The 21,049-nt window shown below is 35.5% G+C and overlaps 1 long non-coding RNA gene across 1 annotated transcript; it reads right to left on the minus strand.

Annotated features, from left to right (window-relative positions):
• Positions 1-7,542: 7,542 nt before the first annotated feature.
• LOC127864669 (uncharacterized) lies at positions 7,543-20,640 on the minus strand. Its single transcript, XR_008042196.1, has 9 exons — positions 20,349-20,640; positions 17,825-18,067; positions 17,269-17,726; positions 15,170-15,329; positions 12,088-14,277; positions 9,768-10,283; positions 9,027-9,090; positions 8,374-8,462; positions 7,543-7,687 (listed from the first exon to the last, which is right to left on the minus strand). It is a non-coding gene; the product is annotated as an uncharacterized LOC127864669 (long non-coding RNA).
• Between the last annotated feature and the right edge of the window lie 409 nt (positions 20,641-21,049).

The following is a 21,049-nucleotide window of genomic DNA, read 5'->3' on the forward strand; positions in this document are numbered from 1 at the left end:
CAACAAGCAGCCGCGCTCTTGGAAAATGGGGCTTAATGTATGTGCAGACATTGTCGTCCAATATTAGCATGTGAAATCCGCACACGCTAATCAGAGAAGACGATTTCCGCTTTTATTGTAATTTTCGTTTAAATGAAGTCTCTATTTAGCGATAATACAGTTTAGACGGAGCGTGTCGTCCCTGATTAGCCACGCTTAAATGGGATGGCATTTTATGAACATTCATGAATCACAGTTTTCACAGAGCTCAATAAAAACAATGCAGCAACAGCATAACTCGTGCGCTATTGCCACAAAACAGCGGGGTAAATTATGACATAAAATACGCTATAAATGATATGATTTTTACGTGGCGTATAAATAATTTTGACAATCCATATTCTTATCAGAGATGCTTTTGGTTTTAAAATTTAAGCCTGAAACATTAGCCTAGGGTGCGACGGAGGTGTTGACTATCAGGACGTAGCGGTATTCGTCAGGGTCTAAACGAAACAGAGACTTCAGCGATATCCCCGGGGATCCGATTTCTATTGTCCAAATGGATTCCACAGGGATTCATTTGTCATTTGCAACTGATTGTATTTGTGCGGAATTTAGCTGCTGACCACTACGTTGTGATAGTTTTTTATTTGCAGAGTCGCTTCCCGTGTCAATGGCGGTGTCGACGTTTAGGATCCGATTGAGCCTCGTTCTGGGAAAACTGGATTGTATACATGTACATAAAGTGTCGTCCCAGATCAGCGTTAGCAGTCCGAATTTGGTAAACAGAAGGTTTTATACATGTACGTAAAGTGTCGTCCCAGATTAGCGTTGGCAGTCCGCAAAGGGTTAACAGAAAGTTGTATACATGTACGTTAAGTGTCGTACCAGATTAGCGTTAGCAGTCCGCATTGGGTAAACAGAAGGTGTTACACATGTACGTAAAGTGTCGTACCAGATTAGCGTTAGCAGTTCGCATAGGTTTAACAAAAGGTTTTATACATGTACGTAAAGAGCCCGCAAAGGGTAAACAGAAGATTTTATACATGTACGTAAAGTGTCGTCCCAGATTAGCTTAAGCAGTCCGCATAGGGTAAACAGAAGGTTTTACACATGTACTAAAAGTGTCATATCAGATAAGAGTAAGCAGTTCGCATATGATAAACATAAGGTTTTATACGCGTACGTAAAGTGTCGTCCCAGATTAGAGTTAACAGTTCGCATATGGTAAACAGCAGGGTTTACACGTGTACGTTAAGTGTCGTCCCAGATTAGCGTAAGCAGTTAACATATGGAAAACAGAAGGTTTTATACATGAACGTAAAGTGTCGTCCCAGATTAGCGTAAGCAGTTCGCTTATTGTAAACATAAGGTTTTATGCGTGACGTAAAGTGTCGTCCCAGATTAGCGTAAGCAGTCCGCATAGGGTAAACAGGAACGACACTTTCCGCCTAAGTTGGATTCTTCTTTAAAGGAGACTTTCCTCAAACTAAATATTCCATAAAAGCGAAAAGTGTCGTCCCTAATTATTAGGCCGTTCGGACATGCCTAAGCCCCGTTTCACAGAACGCGGCACAAGTGAATACAAATGTGTGGTCCGTGCAAGCAGTCAAATGTACACGTTTAATCATTTCAACGATTCGTGTTCTACTATAAAGTAATGGTAAAATTGCATAAAGAAAAACAACTATAATCAATTCAGGGCCACTTCGCGTTCAATTTACCGTTGGTTTTCTATCAACAAATAACTCGTATCGCTTTACCTCAACATCATGCAAACTTCGATTGTGTTTTCATGTAAACTGTTTAACAGTTTATCAGTTTATTTAAGACTAACCCACAATACATTATAACAATTATAACAATAAATGATGCTGACATGTATGAATGTAATATAAATGATATATGTGCATCAACCAAATAAATGCTCTTCCAAGTGGTGGGGGAACTATTGAGACGGCACTAATACACAGCCTGGTTCCTACAAACATATACGTGTTCGTATAAATCGTAGGTAAATTTAAGGTAAATTTAACTAGTTCTATCAAAACATCTTTCGGACTAATAATCTTTGGGAATATCGAATACCTATCTCACTAAGAATATGATTTCATGATGAAAATTCCCTGCACACAACTTTTAATTTTTGACACAATATACAAATTCAAAACATACAATAAGATAATTGATGAAAATAAATATGCCAGCAATACTTTTTACTCACGAATTAGGTAGTCATAAAGACAGCCCTTTGACCCGTACTTTGTTGTTAATGCATTACTCGTTCCCTAGCAGTTCACACGGTGTCAACAACTCTGACCTAAACATAGGTATAGAGCACTAATGCGCTTTTTCGGCATAGCTGTTTACCCATTTTTTTCACATTAAATGACTTTTACATAACGCCAGCAGACACGCATATATATTTTCGAATATTTCATAGGCTGATTCGAGATAAAACCTCTGAACTTTGGCTACATTACTATGTCTGTGCTCAGCGCAAAGGATGCAGCACTGTTCAATGTAAGGAATTCCGGACTACTGTATGTTCAAACGACACAAATTGTGGCCCAGTTACGCGTTAACATCTATCTCCCAGAATTTCAGTGTCAGTACTCGTTCACTAAATCGTCCGGTGAATATATAATTGACTATCGATAAACACAGTTTTGCTTTCAAGATGAGAAAACATACATTTGCGAAATAGTAAAGTGTCACGATAAGAGGAAAATCGTTTAATTATCCAACCACAATATTTGCCGTACTCGGTCAGCACGTGTGGAAATTGTTCCTGAACGCCTTGATAGGCCGCCATTATTTACAAGTTTGCTATTTTGAATTCAATTTTGTATCGAAAAGCATTGTGCTAAAATGTGCCATTTACAATTCGCAATGAGATTTTTAATAACCCTCGTCATGCAAAAATGGATCTTTATTTCGTATGCGCCAATCCTATATATAGCCTATTGAGTGAATTTATAGCCAATAGCATCGCCTTTGACCAGACTGCGAAAAACACACATGTTGGGTTTAAGATACCCTGAACAAAACGCATAAGACCCATTTTTGCATGACGCGGCTATGCAAGTGTGGTTTAAATGTGTCAAAGAAAACTGCGTTTATATCAAATATTAACATACGATTTATATTTTGATAGTGAAGAAATATACTCATAATAAGGCATGTGAGAACACATATGACTTGCGCTCCCGTAGTATAATTTTATCTACTGACACTAATGTGTGGTTTGACAATGATATCACACATTTCATGCGACAATTATGCGTCTTTCAAGTAAAAAAAAAACGTATGGTAATATACAAATGCATGCATTTTAGTGTTCTTTAGTGTAATTTTGTAATAATATTTTGGTTGCTTGTTAGATAAGAAGTAGTGCAACAACAACAGTAATATTGTTCACATGTGAATACGCATTTAAGAGTACGTGTAGTCGTGGTCAGAAGGTATTCATGTCATCGATCACGCCTCCCTAACTTTTTCTAACAAATTATTTTAAAACAGATGCGAATACGTCTCTCATGTTCGCTCTAGCCTGTTACGAAACATTTATGCCGGTTTGTACTTTGTAGCCATATACTTACAGTTACTGGTCACGCGATTTTCCAAAATGTTGCTATATTATTTGGTCAGCATTCTTTTCACAAAACATTGTTTTCGATTGTTTAGAGATTGAGAAATTCTTATGGTGTATAATGTACATCTCTTTTTGACCAACGTAAATACAGTGATTCATATTGTTTAACCATTTAACGACCTTGGACTAAAATATAATATAACTTATTAAAACAACATAATAAAAACATGTTTGATATAAGTTTGTATTCTGTTGAATATATATGTGTGACATTTCATCACTTCAGCAATTATACTTTACATTTCAACAGAATGACAGACAAGACCAAATCACTATAATCCCCTGACTTGGAAGATATGACATGTAAATATGTTTGATACGAAAAATAAAAATTCATATAAATGTGTACTAGATGTTAGCTTTAAGAACGAAAACAACTTTTCAGAACGAACACATGTTTCTCCCATTCATTTAGCCTGATTTCAGATAGTGGTCAACATTTGTCTTAAATAATCCTAAAGTGCCACATTGAATCAAGTACAAACTAAAAATCACATATTTTATAAAACGTTCTGCCTGACATACTTAACCTACTCTCAATAGGAGTGGGCTTTGTCTACTGAAAATACCAATCATGGCGTGAAATGTACGTGTGCACAGATTAACGTGTACGTTTTTAAGTTTGTCATTCCCATGAATTAGTGACTTGTTCCCATGATTAAGAACGTCATTCAATTGACTTACTTTCTCATTCCCATGGGTAAGCTTTTTCATTCTCAATACAAAGTTATCTCGTTCCCACTACCTTATTAATCGTGGGAACAACATAACAAGTCTTTGGAGCGACATACATAATATCTGCATGAAGAACAATCCCCAAGTGAAGATCTGTCAGAATAGAAATTAAGAATTTGAAAGGTATCCGAGTCTGACCAAAGAATGACGGGGGACAAACGAAAAAACGGAGAGACAGACTAAATCACAATATGCCATCGCCAAATGGGAAATTTATATAGAAGTGAGGAAACAATTAACATACATTTTTTATTTGCAATAACAACATTTTTTTCACAGTACAACAATATTCCTGCTCTATGCATGGCTATATACATTAAATGGAGTGAAACAACAAGAAATGGATCAGCAAATCACATACATTAACATGATTATATCCCTAAACATACCAAAACTACAATGATACTATTTTATATGACATGTGCTATGTCTTTAAAAAACAACAACAATTAATGTGCACCAAACTACAGAAATAATTCAATTCAATAACACAAACATTATAACCGTGCATAGGCAATTATTTATCCTGATTAAGTCCTGATCATTATTGATACACAATCAATGGTTAAAAGACCTGGTGGTATGTTGCATAAAGTTTTCTTTATTCAACAAGTTTATCTTTTGCAAAATTTTAATTTGGGATAATCGAACAAATTAAGACATGATTTTGAACCTTAAATCTACTTTTAACAATATAGTTTATTGCTTATAAATAGGTTGTTTATATATTATAGAAACAATTTTATTATAGCTAAGTATACATACAAATAAACAAAATATATTTTTGTTGGAAATAAAAAATCGAGAGCAAAAATTTGAAATATTACACAATTTTGTCCAATAAAAAGCTGTGTATAATTGTTCAACAACAAAGCAGACATGTTTAATGCAAAGCAAGCTGAGTATAAACAACCATGTGTGTATGGAATCAAATCATAGATTTGTTGGGAGTTTTACGGAACCTGGCCGCAGTGAATGCGCGTCAACGACATTTAATATGGAGAGGTCAACATGAAAACAGCTTTTACAAAACTTGTAAACAAGAACCTAAAAGCAACCATTCAAAACTGGAAAATAGTCACAATCAATTAACAGCTATAGTTCAAAATTAGACACCTTAACAAGCAACAACAAGTCAATAAATAAAAATTAATATATTAACACATATTGCTTCAGTGTTAAAATATACAATGTGATTTTGTATAAGAACATGCACTTATAATATTCAGAATACCAAACTTTAAGCACTGTATGGCCAATTTTGGCAATTAAAATATGATGAACTTAAATTGATGCCATACTGGTGAATTTGGTATAACGCATAGAAATAAACAATTATGCAAACCATATTTCTTTAATGATTATTGAATGAATATAATATAAAGTTTATAGTGTGGAATAATTAAAAAAAAAGATTCAATGTTCTTGTTACGTTGAGCGGTACAATTATACTCTAACAAGGGAGACGACTTTTATTTAGTATATCACAGTTGCTGTCCCTTGAATCGTTCTTCACTGTTTTCCAAATTTCCAGATAATAGTTGCTTATTATAATAACTGAAAAGCTTGACATAAAACAAGGTGTTTTTAATGCTTAAAGTATGTTAATGATCTGATATTCTGCATGTCTGAATTAACTATACAGGTTAATTTGCACAATTATCCGAAGCAATTCTTTTGTTCTATTGCCTGATATGTTAATGATGTTTAATATGAAACAATTTTGTACAAATGAATTCAAACAGTGAATGTATCTGTTTGAAATGGCAACATTTCATGAATAATGTACAGACAAAAACATTATCTTTGCAGTTGATCTATTTACAAATGACAAAATAAACTTATATACAGTGACACATAAATCTGTGTTACGTTATTCACTTATTACATTAGAAAAGCTGGTCGCAAATGTGTACATACAAATATTTAAAGCATAATGAACTTGTAATGCTAGAATGAAAATGTCAACACAAATGATGAGCCTGTCAGAATATGATACAACAAGAACAATCTACAACCATATCTAGGATCATTATTCATGAAAATACTCACTTTGAAACAAAATTACTTGTGGAGGAATTTCTTTTCAACAAAGAAAGCATCCTTTTTTTAATAATTAAACAAACTCTATTACAATTAAGATGCACTTCTAAATTCCACTTTCTTTAAATAGGTTTTCCATTAATGTGTGCATTAATTATCGCAATATTATGCATGTAAATTCACACAATTTTTATAATTATTGTTAATATTAAACAAATTATCTGTTTTCAATAACTAAATTGATAATTAACAGAAGGTTAATATAGTTTGAATAAATCAAATTATTATTTGATATTTTACTATTACATCACTACATGAAATGCTTGACAAAATACTTCCTCAAAAGAGCAAACTGATGAGAAATGTACACAGACAGAATGACAGACATATCAAAATAGAAACATCACAATTATGAACCGTTCTGATAAATTATTTTACCTAGCACATATTGCTATTTTATAGGTAAAAACTAAAAATAAATAAGTTAAATATTGTCAGGTGTTTTCCTGCCTTCCCAATATTTCAAGATGAGGAATTCCATCGTAAATGCTCAGGACTGCGAGTCTCTTAAGAAACCAACGCAGGCACTTATTGACTATCATGCTTAAATTGTATGTATACATGCTCTTCAAAGGCATGCATGGCGTCAATCTAATGACAAGTGCTGTACCAGGCTATCTTTTTGATTGGCCGGTTTAATTACAGCGATTGGAATCTGAAATAAAGACAGGTATGTTAATGTTAATTTCAGTTCATTATTCTGATTTTGATTCTTAGGAAAGCAGTGAAAAAGAACAAAACTGACATATGGTGCTAAAGCTTCTTTGATTTGAATTTATAGATAGGTGGTCCGAGATATATTCCTTAATTATAAATATTTACGGCAAAATAAAATGAACATGCAATGAAAAAAAGTTTTTTATCTCCAATTCCACTAATGCAAAAGGAAGCTGATATAACATACACAACAGTGTTTGGAGAGCTGCATAACAATATAAGAAATATGTTTTGACGTTATATATGCCACACAACCTGACAGGAGGAGAAACGTTTAGACGGACCAGCGTTCCCTTAAACTGTCTCTGAAAGTAGGTATTTACAAAAAGCCTACACACGTCTCACAAACTCACAAAGGTTCTATGTGCAGGATGTTCACAGGTAGCAGGTCAGATAACATGGAGAGGAGAGAATCTCAATACATTGACAGCTGCTGGCTTGAAAGCTGTGACTGTAACTGCATCCAGAAGAAACTTAACGCCTTGATATTCGGGTTGTCTGGAAAAAGTAGATTGTGTGTCAAACTTGACAGATAATTGTGCATATATATCAAGCATTTTTTGCATTAAAGAAATTGTCTTTGTCAACCATAAGCTTCCATATTGCTTAGCCAACAGATTTGAACAGAACCAATTTTGTGGCAACAACGTTTCAGAGATGGAAAGCTTCTGAAAATAATATAGACATGCAATTCAATCATTTTAAATCAACAGAGAATATGTGTTGAGTTAATTTCAGTATATTCTTAAACGTAATTTCACAGGTGGTTATAGAGAAACAAATATGTTCACCAGGTGCATAGAAATGGGGGAAAGGGACTTTCTCTTAATCCCCGAGTGTTATAAATATGATATCCTAATATTTCATCACTTTACATTGACACTACTTAAAAATACATGAAAATTGCTCAAATATCATGTTTTTGCGTAATACTGTATTAATGTGGGACCTTAGTCAAGTGGTGGGATGTTGGTCTAGGAATCGAACGGTCCCAAGGTAGAATTCTGCTCAGACCACAGAACTGTGCATATCAAATAATTAATCCCATTCTTGTTCTATTGGGTACCTGTGAGAAAAATAAGCAAATCTGCTGTGGTTGCATACTGTGCAGAATGTAAACGGACGACTTATATCCCAGTGATCTGGTGCCACAGTGTACGTTTTGCAATGGTTAGGGGACTTACCTACTGAGATGTAGTGGTTGAGTTGGAGTTGTTAGGATATTTCTCTGTGAACAGAAAACCAGCTCTTTGCGCATCACTGACATATGTCCCTGTAAACCAAATAATTAATGCATTCTGAAATAGCATCAGTTGTATTGGAGGTCAATCAATGTTATTTGATTAAATAATATAAGAAAGACATTATGTTTGAAGACTCTTGATACAAATGAGGTATACAATAAACATTTCACACACACAGCCTACTATATACTGTACACTTGAAACAATCATTTTTCATCCATATCTAACCAATCTGCATTAAGTTACGTGTAACTCCAAAAGAGTTGGACGGACATAAGGAAGAATGGAAGGACGGAGAGAATTCTACAATTCTATACAACCTCCCCCCTGCACCCTTTCAAGGCAATACAAAAAGGCAACTATTATGAATATTTACAATTACGTAATGAATTAAGTTTAAGTTACCAGCAACGATAGGGTATTACCAATGTATAACACGCACACACTATTGAAATAAAATTTTGAGTAGTAACACACTGCACATTATACAAGGTAAATTACAGGACCAATGTACCTTGTAATATCAGCCCACTTGACAGGAAAGTTTGGAGCCCCAGCTTTAGACTGGCTGCACCTATCCGGGCCCAGCTTACCAGACAGCCTGTTGTTCAGCTGGGTACCGATCTATGACTGCATGGGATCCTGTAGGAACCTCCTCTTAAAACAAAATTCAGGAACTTAAATAAATATTGAAGGGAATAATTGTATAATGTGCTGAAGTCGTTTAAATAAATGTTTTGCTAAAATTAAATAAAATTTAACAAGTTTATTATTACAGCAGATTTTGTATGCAAGGATAAACGCTTCGTTCAAGGGCTGAATTTCGGCCAAAACATAGACAAAACTATGCCTTGACCTTCTATGATTAAACCTGATATTAGATCAATTGCTATTTGCTATTTATTAACCAAGTTGATTAATTTTAAAAACACATACTTACCATTTGATGCTTGGACCTTTTTCTCAATCAGGCAGAACAAATACTGATGTTAAGTGAACTATATGAGCCTCATTCTGGAAACATAGGGCTTAATGTATGTGCAGTCTGCACAGGCTAATCTGGGATGACAATTTAATAGGACTTAATGTATGTGCAGTCTGCACAGGCTAATCTGGGATGACACTTTAATAGGACTTAATTTATGTGCAGTCCGCACAGGCTAATCTGGGATGACACTTTAATAGGACTTAATGTATGTGTAGTCTGCACAGGCTAATATGGGATGACACTTTAATAGGGCTTAATGTATGTGCAGTCTGCACAGGCTAATCTGGGATGACAGTTTAAGCACATACATGAAGCCCCATATCCCAGAACACCTCTAAGATACTACTTATTGTTCTTGTTGCTGCTGCTGCGACTGGGCCATGGACAGAGATGGAGTGAGTCCTGACGCTGAAGTCGCCACCCCAAACCTGAGAATTGCCAATAACAACTGTTGTTGAATGGCGTCAATCACATACTGCTCTCCAGGCCTAAGGTTCACATTATTCGAGAACAACATATCGAGGTCAGTCACATTAACGGACGTGTCACGCAACGCTTGCTCTACCTGTTGGATCAGATCGTTTCAGTTTGAGCGACTTGTCCGGCCTAATTTGTCGACGCCCATCATTCAATTGTTGCTAAGCGACATGGATGCTGAGACGGAAGTCAAACTCACCAAGGCTCTGCTGTTGGAAGTGTTGATGTAGCCAACATGGGAGGATATATTGATAGGAGGCTTGGTAGTCTGACGCAAGACGTCTTCATGCTGATTTTCTTAAGCAAGTTGTAGTATTTGTGCAAGAAGGGGGTTGTCATCGACTTTCATTTCAATGACGTTTGTCATGTTTGCTAGTAAAGTTCACTGAAAAGGAAATGGAAAGTAAACTAAAACCGGATTGTTTAGTGACACATGAATAAGCCTTTAAACACCTTACCTTACAGACCTGTTTTTTAAATGCCAAACATCGTGCCTATAATTGATATTTAAAATATTGCAATTAATTTTTCACCAATTAGAATTCAGAATAACGTAGTATCAATGTTTTACGCGCACCAACTTGAAATTGGAATTTTTGGGTTTGTAGCGAGGTGTTATATCTATTTTTTGTAAATCAAAAACAGGCATTACTTGAGCAATTTAGAATGTGAGACTGTACACCTTTAATTGTGTGACTAAAGAACTTTAAATTTGAGACTACATAATTTTAAATGAGATTCTCAGCAATTAAAAATGTGTGACAACACAACTTTAAATGTTACAATCTACATATTTAAGTGTGAGTCTGCACACCTTTAAATGTGACAGTTTATGACTTATACCTGAGACTTAACAACTTTCAATGTGAGACAATACAACTGTTTGGCATTTAATAAGAAACAATAGATGTGAGTTCAAAATAGTAATTAAACTTAGTGAAATAAGCAAACTAAAGCTTTGTCACAGATGTGACGAATACCCCCACATGCCGCATTGACACATAATATTTTGCATGTCGTCTTCACAAAAAAACAGCGGACACCATGCTCTATTCTTAAAACGCAATAGTGACCTCTTGACCTAGTTTTTCACACAGAAAGGCCCATGTTCTGACTTGGCCTTAAGATCATCTCCATAAAACTTCTGAACAAGTTTGGTGAAGATCGGATGTAAACTACTTGAATTAGAGAGCGGACACCTTGCTGAATGTTAAAAATGCACAAAGTGACCTGGTGACCTAGTTTTAGGCTTGGAATGGCCCATGTTCAAACTTGTCCTAGAGATCATTTAGAAAAAACTTGTGACCACGTTTGGTGCGGATTGGATGAAAACTACTTGAATTAGAGAGCGGACAACATGCTGAATGTTTAAAATGCACTAAGTGACACCGTGACCGAGTTTTTAACCCGACAAAGCCCATGTTTAAACTTGGCCTATACATCATGTGGTAAAGATCGGATGAAAACTACTTGAATTAGAGAACGGACACTAAATACGGATCGACACACAGACTGACAGACTAGTTCACTCCTATACTACCTATATACCCCCCTAAACTTCGTTTGTGCGGGTATAATTAAGCCAGTTATTCTGATAAAAAACTTTATAATGTGCTATAACTAGGGGCTAGCTCTATGCAGAGTTTATTGTAACCATTTTTGGATTGGGACAATTCGTAAAAAATCATAGTGTTTTGAATTAAATTGGGAAAATGGTTGTAGTTTTTGCTAAACATAATTTAAAAATTGAGAATAAGTGCTATCAAGATAAATTGCACTTAGGTTCAACTTATAGAGCTGCATAAGGAAACAAACTCAATTTGTAACCTATTAAAACATTGTTTCGGGTCAAACCTTGAATTGAGAACTTTAGCCAGTAATTATGGAAAAAATAAACTGTTTAAGATTACGACTGGGACTTAATTTTAGCCAAGATTTCGACAAAATGAATAACACTGTATGATCTCACCTGAAGCTCAAGAAGCTGAGCTGATATGCTGGCCTCGCTGATATTGCCAAGGGCTGAATTTGAGTTCTGATTAACTCAATGTTGCAACCTATCAAAACATTCTTTTTCTTTCGGGGAAACCATGAATTGAGAACTTAAGCCAGTAATCATTGATATAGACTTTTTGAGATAAGAATTAGGCCCCAATTTCAACAAAATAATTAACACTGTAAGGTCTCACCTGTGCTCAAGAAGCTAAGATGGCATGCTGATCTTGCTGATATTGCTAAGAGCTGAGTTTGAGTTCTGCTTTATTCAGGTTGCAAGTCAAAGGGCGTACTGGACCTCACAACAAAACTGCTGTTATTTTTCAAAGCCTTTTCTTGCATCAATTCAATGCGAGGCCTTTTGGGCTCGGAGTGCTAAGTGCTCATAACAAAACCAAACATGTTCAATTTAAGCACCTTGTTCACAATAGTGGGCGTAATTTGTGTCTGTGGCACACCCCATGGATATATGGATCTCTTAGTGTTTACAACAAAGTCTTTACTGCCTTTCTGTGTCAGCATGGATGTATTGTGCTCTGGGTATTTACATCCAAGTCATAACTGCCTTTCTGTGTCAGCATGGATGTATCGTGCTCTGAGTTCACAGCAAAGTCATAACTACCTTTCTGTGTCAACAAGGATGTATTGTGCTCTGTGTTCACAACCAAGTCATAACTACCTTTCTGTGTCAACAAGGATGTATTGTGCTCTGTGTTCACAACCAAGTCATAACTGCCTTTCTGTGTCAGCATGGATGTATTGTGGTCTGTGTTCACAGCCAAGTCATTACTGCCTTTCTGTGTCCGCATGGATGTATTGTGTTCTGTGTTCACAGCCAAGTCATTACTGCCTTTCTGTGTCAGCATGGGTGTATCGTGTTCTGTGTTCACAGCCAAGTCATCACTGCCTTTCTGTGTCAGCATGGGTGTATCGTGTTCTGTGTTCACAGCCAATCATTACTGCCTTTCTGTGTCAGCATGGATATATCTTGCTCTGGGTGTTCACAACCAAGTCATTACTGCCTTTCTGTGTCAGCATGGATGTTGTGTGGTCTGGTTGTTCACAGCATAGTCATTACTGCCTTTCTGTGTCAGCATGGATATATCTTGCTCTGGGTGTTCACTGCATAGTCATTAATGCCTTTCTGTGTCAGCATGGATATATCTTGCTCTGGGTGTTCACAGCATAATCATTACTGCTTTTCTGCGTCAGCATCAATATATCGTTCTCTGGGTGTTCACAGCATAGTCCTTACAAACTTTCTGTGTCAGCATGGATATATCTTGCTCTGGGTGTTCACAGCATAGTCCTTACTTCCTTTCTGTGTCTGCATAGATATATCTTGCTCTGGGTGTTCACAACCAAGTCATTACTGCCTTTCTGCGTCAGCATGGATGTATTGTGCTGTGGGTGTTCACAGCATAGTCATTACTGCCTTTCTGTGTCAGCATGGATATATCTTGCTCTGGGTGTTCACAGCATAGTTATTACTGCCTTTCTGTGTCAGCATGGATATATCTTGATCTGGGTGTTCACAACCAAGTCATTACTTCCTTTCTGTGTCAGCATGGATGTATTGTGCTCTGGGTGTTCACAACCAAGTCATTACTGCCTTTCTGTGTCAGCACGGATGTATCGTGCTCTGGGTGTTCACAACCAAGTCATTACTGCCTTTATGTGTCAGCATGGATGTATCGCGCTCTGCGTATTCACAACCAAGTCATTACCGCCTTTCTTTGTCAGCATGGATGTATCGTGCTCTGGGTATTCACAACCAAGTCATTATTGCCTTTCTTTGTTAGTAACATTGCCAAAAGTCCGTTCTATTATGATATTTTGGCCGCTGAGAGGACAATCTGGGGCAGTCCGTAACCCTACTGTTGTCCAAACTATCAACAGCAGTCGAAGTATCCCATAGGAAAGCTTATGCTTTTATTGTTCCTTGATTTTCTCCTGTTCAATTTCTTTTTGTCCCATAAAGATTGGAACAAGTTATTGAACTTTTTATTCTTCATGATATTTGTTGTGATGTCCAACAGCAACCACCGACTGTTAGCGTAACCATAACTACCGCTATTTTTTTCTTTAACTTTTCGTGTCTGTAACACTCGTCCCTTTCAGGCCCACGCGGAACTCTAGCTTAACAAAACTACCCAGGCTTATGTGTGGACACCTTGATGTGGGCATTGCGTTTGTTCAGAACAGAATTGTGCTCAGAATTTCCTGCAGAATGGAGTTGTTCAACGCTGCTGACTTTTTGAGTCAGGAGGTCAAGGGGGATGAGTTAGAAGTCAGGGGCGGGGAAGGGTGGTTCTGGACTGGGTCTCTTGCAGGCGGGACTTGTGCGGTTGCTGGGTCAACTTGATATCAATGCTGGTGCTCTGCTGAAAACAACAACAACACAGTGGGTGATAGGAACTTGTAACAAATTATATTACAATCTATAACAAACTATGCCTCTTGACAGGTTGTGAAGGTTTTCAACAACATGAATTTCTAATCTGGCATTTTATTGGTTCCTTGTCCTTAATAGCATGAACGTAAAAACAATTAAGTCATTTTGTATTAAAACAAGAAAAGTGTTGGCTAATGCTTTACTTATCTGTAAATTTATATCTTTAATCTTTACTCCATTTCCAGAAATGTATTTTCATAAGCCAATATGCGTATAACTGATGTTAGAAAGTGTCGTCCCAGATTAGCATGTGAAATTCACATAAGCTAATAAGGGAGGGTACTTTCTGACTAGACTGGATTTTCATAAAGAGGATTATTTGTTCAATGAAAAATACCTTTAAGAGGAAAGTGTTGTCCGTGATTAGCCTGTGTGGACTGCACAGGCTAATCTGTGACAACAATTTAAGCACATGCATTAGGCCCCATTTTTCAACATCACAGCTTATTTATCTATTAGACAATTTTTTGCTGCATAACACAAAGAAGGAAAACCATCTGGTTAAAAATTTAATATTTTTTAATTGTACTTATTCTATTAATCACATTACTTTTAAAATGCCATTAGATATGTTTTATTGTTAATATAGGTTTCAATAAATGGGAGGCAACAATATTAATATTTAATAATAATATTTATGTCTCACCAATGTTGAAAAAAAACACACACACATATTATCTTACCATGCCTTTACAGATCTTTGATGGTTAAAATCTGTTTAAATTCACACTAGAATTTTTTTTTTAAGTCAATCAACAAGTAAGTTGTAAGGCATAATAAAAATAAATAAAACTTTAAACAACTTAAGGGCAACAACTCACTGCTGGTGCAGATCTACAGTTCTCTCCCTTGTTAGTTTCAGCTAAAATGTCCTTCATGTTGCAATACGAGGACATGGTAAGGCTGTCTCACCCTCACATCGCTGGACTTTGATTTGGCTGAGCCTTTCACTACTCCTTTGTCTTCTATGCTTAGCAGGTGCTGTAACATTGAGAAAACCAATATGAAGTCTTTTGAACTAGTAAATTAGTAATACACAGCAATTGTTTTGCCAAATTGAAAAAAGTATCTATACCACACCAATGAGGAAAATTAGCATAATAATATCAAACATCGAGAAAATTCTATCTTTTAAATTGGGAATTATATGTATTTTTAATTGCATGGAACTTAATTGCACAAATCCGATTAAAATATATTCTTTGACATGCGTTTTTGTTGAAATGTTCAGTTTCAGTGCTCATTTTATTAGTCCACATGCATATAAGAAAGTGCCTATTACGTGTACTTTATAAAGATGGAAAGAAAAGGCTTTTTTTCACATACACCTTGGAGTAAAAATTATGTTACAGGCCATTTGTGCTAAATAACTATCATATCACAATACTAGTTTGTCTGTACTTTGTTAATGCCCATTAATCTATATTATCACAGTTACCAATAACAAAACAATATTTTGTCCAAGTTATTTTAAACATTTACTGTGTTTGATATGATATTTTATGAACAAAATACGGATCGAAGTTTTCAATTTTGTGAAAAAATGAGTAGCCAACTCTTTAAAAATGGCAAACTACGTTAAATTGGGAAATTGGGAGCTACTATTAGAATTGCTCAATGTGTATGTTAAATTTGCATTTATATGTACACCGATGTCGCAATTACCAGTTTTTAATCATAGTGGTTTTTATACCATATTTGTTCTAATCAGAATTTACAAATACCAACAGACTGAAAGCAGACTAAACTTGAGCCATATTCAGGACAACTGGGCTTAATGAATATGTACAGTACCACATTAGCCTGTGAAGTCCACACAGGCTAACTTGAGACGACACTTTCCACCAAGACATGATTTTTGTTTAGAAATAATTTCTTTAAAGCGAAAATTTCCTCAAAAATGGAAAGCATTATCCCTGATAATTCAGAGTGCGCACTGCACAGGCTAATCTGTGGATGGTACATAACATGCATTAAGCACCCTTTTCCCATAACAAGGATCACCTGGTATCATCTTGTACAACTCTGTAACAGACTGTAGGGGGATTTACTTTGAGCCTCATACCGAGAAAACAGGGCTTTATAAATTGTGCACAAAGTGTCTGCCCAAATAAGCCTACGTAACAACTTAAAATGAAAGACTACATAATTTTTAATTTGATACTCGGCAACTTTAACTGTAAAACAATACAACTTTTAACATGACACTGAACAACTTAAAATATGAGACTGTACATATTTAAATGTGCACAACTTATTACGGGAGACTAAACAACTTGCAATAGACAATACAACAAGTCATAAGACACAATACTGTAAGTATATGAGTACTTGATCAAACACGTATTGCCTATGGATTAGACAGAAATGCAAAAACAGATGAAAGTCTATGGTGAATTAAGTATATGATACTCCGTCTTGCTACCAGGGGCCATTATACTAGTAATTATAGCCTATTATGGTTAAATCTATTATATGTACGTGATATTGAATCGATACTAGTTGATGTCTACATTTATGCCATTGTTTTTGTAAGACAGACCTTAGATGTAAAGTTTAGTCACTGGCGTTGAAAGTGTGTGCATAAAGATATGAAAGCAGTATAGTGATTTTGTCTTTGCAAACATCCGGTTTCTAATTTAAATAAAAATCATATTAGATCATAATCAATTATACGTGAACACAAATACTTAACAATTTAGAATTTTTTATTTGTATTTTAATTGTACTAAGTTTCAACTTATACAGCTTAATAAGGCAAGTAAATCATTGTTGCAACCTATCAAACACTTTTTTTGGCAAATATTGCATTGTAAATTTTAACCAGTATTAAATATTAATTTTTTTATAGAGTTTTTGAGGGATGGGGCTGAATTTAGGCCCAATCTTTGACAAAATTAATAACACTGTAAGGTCTCACCTGAAGCTCAGAAGCTGAGCTGATATGCTGGCTTCGCAGATATTGTTAAGGGCCAAGTTTGAGTTCTGATAAACTTCGGGTTGAGAGTCGAAGGGCGTAACTTACAACAAAACTGGTGTCATGTTTTTAAGCCTCCTTTAGTCTCAATTCAATGCGATGCCGTTTGGGCTCGGAGTGCAAAACCGGACGTGTTTACTTTTAGCAACTTGTTTTTAATAATGGGGGGAATTTGCGTCTGAGGTGCACCACATGAATAAATTGTGCGCTGAGGACAGTCCGTAACGCTACTACTGTCCTAACTATCTACAGCAGATATTCTTCTGAATGAATCGTCTCGATTGTTCCTTGATTTGCTCCCGTTCCTCGCTGAATATATAGCTGTCTTATAAAGAATTAAACAAATTATTCAACGTTTCATTCTTCGTGAGATTTTTCGTGATGTCCACAGCGAGAACTAACTGTTAGCGTTAACTGTTAGCGTTACCATAAGTACTGCTATAACGTCTCGCTTCTGTAACACTCATCCTAGTCCGGCACTAGAGCTAAACAAAACTACTCGGGCTTGCTTGGGGAAATCTCGACACAGACATTTCGGTTGTTCATAACAGCGCGTGAAAACTTGACGTGCTGATGATTTATTGCAGAACAGACTTGTGTAACGATGCTGACCATTTGAAGCCGGAGGTCCAGTGGGAGGAGCTAAGGATCAGGGGAGGGAAAGGATCGTTTTGTATTGGGGCTCCTGCAGGCCGGACTGGTGCTGTTGGTTGGCCAACTCGATATCAATGCTGGTGCTCTCCTGAAAACAACAACACTAGAGTGGGGGATATGAACTTGTAACACATTTTTATATTACAATGTATAATACACTACATATATGCCTCTTGATTGGATGTGAAGGTTTTCAACAGCAAAACATAATTATCTGAATTTCTAATTTGGCATTCATTGGTGCCTTGTCCTAAATAGCAATTAATGAAAATTAATGCAATTAAATCTAAATTAAATTAAAGCATCTTTTCTCTCCCTTCCAATATATCCAAGAGATAAAGCAAGAACACCAGTCTAAAGTGTTAATCATGGCTTCGAGTAAAATATTATTTTTTGTGTGAGTATAGCCCTACATGAAACGATTATTTAGTATAATGTAACCTATAAGGCAACCTGAACTGTTTAAAATGCAAAAAATATGCACTTCCTTATCATTTTTCATCTATCCTCAATGTGCATGCCAAATTGCAGATCAATCCTTCACGTAGAAATGTTTGAACAATGAAAATTATTATAATAATGCCTGATAAGACATATGGCTTCCATTGTCGGTGCTTAGATTTATAAAGGGCTTTCAAGAGCAAATAACATTAACTTATATAACAGAATACAGTAAATATACTGTAAACTTCTTATATGCTATATCGTAGAAGAAATATAATATTATTAAAACGTGTTTGGGCTTCTTTCAGTGCGAAATTGTGAGTTTAGAGGTGCTCAATACGAGTTTCTTTACTTATTATTATCCCCCACCATAGGCGGAGAGATATTGTTTTGGCATTGTCTGTCAGTCCTTCTGTCCGTCTGTCCGGAGCCATATCTTGTAAGTGCTTTGGCGGATTTCATTGAAACTTGGTATGAGTATGCATATGGATAAGAGGATGATGCATGCCAAATGGCATTGTACACCATCAGTTAATAATAGAGATATGGCCATTTGTTTCTTGAAAAATGCTTTTTGTGTGTCCGGAGCCATATTTTTAAAGTGCTTTGGCAGATTTTATTGAAACATGAAATGAGTATATATATGGATAAGAGGATGATGCACGCCAAATGACATTGTACACCATCTGTTAATAACGGAGTTATGGCCCTTTGTATCTTGAAACCATGTTGTTTTGAGTGTCAAATATAATACTTTTGTGTCCAGAAGCATATTGGCGTGGGCAGCAATTCAACGAAATGCTTGCTTTAATTATTTTCCCATACAAATTTTCCCATTTAATTATTTTTCTTTACACTTTTCAATACTCGTTAACTCCATAAAACAAAACACATTTATTCCATGAAACTAACAAGATCGCATAATATCCCGTGAAAAAATGGTGGTTTTATGTAAATCATGCTCCTTTGTGACGGGGCCTGTTTTGACAAAAAAAAACAACACTGTATACACAATGAAAACTTAACACCTCCTCGCAAACATACTCTATACGGCATTAGATGGAATAGATTCCAATCAAATAGGCATAATTGAATATTTCACAGCTTTATAAAAACTCAAAGCCTGCATGGGGATGAAAGAAATTATTGTGGTGTTGTGTTTCTGAGGTGTCTGTATCGGTAAGTTGGAAAGCATCAAGCTGGAGAAGGGTTTGAGTTATTGATCATCAAGCAAAATAAGTTGTACTGTAAACACGATATACACAAAAATAGACGCCATTTTACCTTCTGTGAAATCATATCATATCATTCTCGTCCACTTAACTTTTTTATACACTGCAAAAAAAAAATTATTTGCGGGACATTATTTTTTATTGATTTTAAGGGTTGAACAATCCACAAATTAAATACAAATATACTGGAAAATAACTGACACAAATTCCATATTTATTGTTTCCGAACTGAGAAAGACACGCATTAACTACCACGTCCATGAGTCTTTTTTAACCACGAAATAACATGCGGACGAGTATATATGATTTTACAAAAAACAAACAATTTAAAAGGATATTTTACCTTATGTAAACTCATACCATTATTTTCCACTTCATCTTAATAAACAGGAAATACACAAGCAGGGCTTTTCCTTGAGTATTTATGGGTCTGTTAAACGGACCCATACCCAAAGCGTGTTATATGCTGTTCCTTATGAAAATTATATCTCAATTATGTTTCAATTAGATCTAACAAAGTTTATAACTATTATAATAGGATTTTATTCCTATCATTTGAAGTATTATTAATACTTATATTAAATGTGTTTTTCCCAAATCAATGGACTTTTAGTATGAAACAAATTCAAAATCCCAAAATTGCATTTTTTCCCAAAGTGGAGAAGAAAGGGCCTGACAAAGCGTCTCTTTTACCTTCTGCTTCATGCTTGTCCCCCACATCCTCAACATCGTTGTCTCGACCCAGCAGCAACTGGAGCAGCAGAGTAGCTCGATGTATTTCTTGTATGTATATTTAGGACTCACACACATTTACATAAATGTAATAAAAAAAGTATAAGACATGTTCAACATCATAAAATATGGCAAATTAATCAATCTCACATCAAGTGTTACCTTTCTGTAAACATTGCTTAAAATATCAATATACACTCCTCCAAAGATAACTTAAACAATGTCATACTTTATTAAAAAAGTATTCATCCATATACATTTCTTACATGGCATGGTGTTTATAGAAATGAAAGTCTAAAAATAGCCTCAGTTGCTATGTACATGTACATGTGCATATATGTAGAAATATGAAATTTTCAGTTGAAATGCTTTGTTTTTTTCATGCAAAGTTTACAAGAACTAAATGTTAGGACCATAATGACACAAACGTTATGACAACATAACATAATATGCATTACATCTAATGTTCCAACAAAAACAACCCTCACATTGTGTAATCAGATAACAATATGTGCACATAAATTATTTGTATCTTTAACTACACACTAATGTTGTATTGTAACATCACACACTACTATGTTCGTATGCTAAACAACACATTGTCATTGAAATACTAATCACTAATAACAACAACTAATACATACATGTTTACTATTCCACTC

Source organism: Dreissena polymorpha, chromosome 1 (genome assembly GCF_020536995.1).
Source record: "Dreissena polymorpha isolate Duluth1 chromosome 1, UMN_Dpol_1.0, whole genome shotgun sequence".
Taxonomy (NCBI): domain Eukaryota; kingdom Metazoa; phylum Mollusca; class Bivalvia; order Myida; family Dreissenidae; genus Dreissena; species Dreissena polymorpha.